This window comes from Cydia pomonella, chromosome 1 (genome assembly GCF_033807575.1).
Source record: "Cydia pomonella isolate Wapato2018A chromosome 1, ilCydPomo1, whole genome shotgun sequence".
In the NCBI taxonomy this organism is placed as follows: Eukaryota; Metazoa; Arthropoda; class Insecta; order Lepidoptera; family Tortricidae; genus Cydia; species Cydia pomonella.
The window spans coordinates 4,196,571-4,199,254 of record NC_084703.1 but is presented as its reverse complement, the minus strand read 5'-3'; positions in this window follow the sequence as shown (position 1 = coordinate 4,199,254).

Below are 2,684 nucleotides of genomic sequence, written 5' to 3'. Positions count from 1 at the left end.
AAATCAATTTTGACAGGATTTCATCGACTATCTATTGATTTTTTAATACAAATATAGAGTTTTGTTGTGGCAACCTTAGAACATTTAACCAACTGAAGACGCCTTGTTTGTAATTTTCTGTTCAAATCAGTCTACCGAGTTTTGCGAAGGAGGGGCACGCCAAATGTATGGCTTTTGTATGTAAGGCACAAATAGCCACGTCAAATAAGTGAGTCACAAATCGGACTAAAGTGATCCTCTTAGCGTAAATGCACTATGGAATTAATATTACTATCAAATTACTTACCTTTCCATTGACATATATTGTGGGACAACGTACAAATTCTACGTATCTTTTGGCCTAACTGGATCACAAACGATTACTTATGGAGAATAGCCGGACAAGTACCCGTACACAAGGAGATCCAAACGCGCAAATAGCATTAGATTGGGCATATCCTTAGGAAGCCTGACATCCACCTATCTAAAGTTGCTCTGACCTGGAAGCTGCCCGGAAAACGGAAACATGGTCGCCCTAAATTTACTTGGCGCCGTTCCGTGGAGCAAGAGTTGGGTGTATTGGGAATGGCGTGGGAAGAGGTCAAGCTGCCCAGGACCGGAGTCAGTGGAAAAAAATGGTTCGAGCCCTACACCCCAGCAGGAAGTAACAGGATGGAAAGAAAGAAGAATTTTGTGGGAGATATTATTGGCGTGATGTCTGCAACGCTCAAAAACCGACTCGTAGCGTGTATTATGGAGGGTAGTAGCGTGTAACAGAACGAAAGACAGAGGAGAAGAAGATAGACGCCCTAGAAATGTGGTGCTGGGGGAAAATGCTGGGGATATCCTGGACCGATTTCGGACTACTGTCTCCATCCTTAAAGAACCCCGTATCAAGCAGCGCCTTTCGACTCTCGTTAAGACCCGCTCACTCAGTTTCTTCGGTCACGTCTCGAGGCGAAACAACGACTCCATAGAGCGTCTAGTGGTGCAGGGTAGAGCAAACGGAAAAAGGCCGCGTAGAAGGCCACCTATGCGATGGACTGACCAAATATGCCATGAAGGGACCCCTGAACGCATTTGCCAGAATTCGCATTTGCTTTAAGAGGAATTCCTAGTTGCGATTTTTCCATACAAACGCTCTCGACTGATTCCTCCCTGGATTTTTAACCTAGAGCAGTGATTTTTTCAAATAAGATCAATATCATCAATATCTGTGCCGCTATGTTTTGCTTTTTTGGATTATTTTATTTTGAAGAAAGATACAGCGCCTCGAAAATCGCAAAAACGGCTCAATTGAATTGGCTGTAAAAAAAGGCACAGTATACAAATATGACAAAAAATATCCAAAAAATCAAAACATAGCGGCATAGATTATTTCTTCCTCTTGCAGTTTCCAAAATTTCATAAAGATTGATTGCGTTTTGGAGGAGGAAACAGTCGAGAGCGAAACCTCGATTTTTGAGTATTTTGCATGTGAATTTCAGTCCGGGCTGCAGTTGTCCTTATCGCACGAATTGGAGGCGGAGACAGTTTCTAAATATACGTACACAGAAGAAATAGTGATGGGCATAACATCCTTATTAGGGATTGCAGAACCGGTACTGTTTTAAAGAACCAGGATTTCCCGGTACTTTCGTAACCGGTCTAATTATTTCATTATTTTAAATAAAACGACAGCATTTTGCGATTTGACCACTTTTCGTATTATAATTTAATAATCACATGTTCTTTTACTACGTATAATCAATCAATAAACAAGGTAATTTTTTTAAGAAATATACTTAGTATTTTACATTGCTCACACTTGTGCGTCATAAGTAAAAGATAACTACTTTGATGTTTGCCACTAGATGGCAAATTTAATGCAATTACATTGACGAGGGGATTTATATACTTATAAGCAGGGATCGGAAACCGGTATTTTTTGTATGGGAACGAAAACGGTATTTTTTCGTTCTTTGTTAATTATTTCATTCCTAATCGGGCAATCTAATAATACGAAGTCGTTATCTAAAAACACAACTGAGAGTTCATTTTGAGTATAAAATAAACCGAAATATATGGTTATTTCGATGTTTTTGCAAAAAACCGGTTCCGATCCCTGCTTATAAGTATCGCAGTCGTATTGTATAATCCGCCGTATTACATTACGGCTAGCCGATATCAAAATAAGGGCCATTTTGAAATGCGGCGATTCAACGATTAAGGTATGTTGGGTAAATACCGGATGCGGGTGAAGAACGTAGGACATTCATTTCTCCCTAATTTGGCTTTATTTTTTAATGGTGGCAACATTGTGTAAGACACCATTTCATTGCGCCTCGACTGCCAGTGTCCCCGCGTTGCTCAGGAAGTTTGTGCTATGCTCAATCACAGAGAGCAAGGTAAATTTCGCGAATTTGAATTCGCCCTGTAATTTATTTTGCGTATTGTGATGAAACTGTGTTTGTTTTTGTAATTGTGTTAACAGGCCTAGCACTGCTGTAGACCGATATCCGATCGTGACCCATCCAGGTAAAGATCGGAAAGAAACAATCCCATCTTTACCTATTTAAAACAGCAGTGATTGTCAAACTTTAAATTTTCTTCAATTTACCTACTGACCTACTTAATTATCACATTTATTGTTTTCTTGATCACACTTTCGTACCATTATTTTTATCCAGTACCATCCAGTTGTATGTGTACCTATGTACACTTAC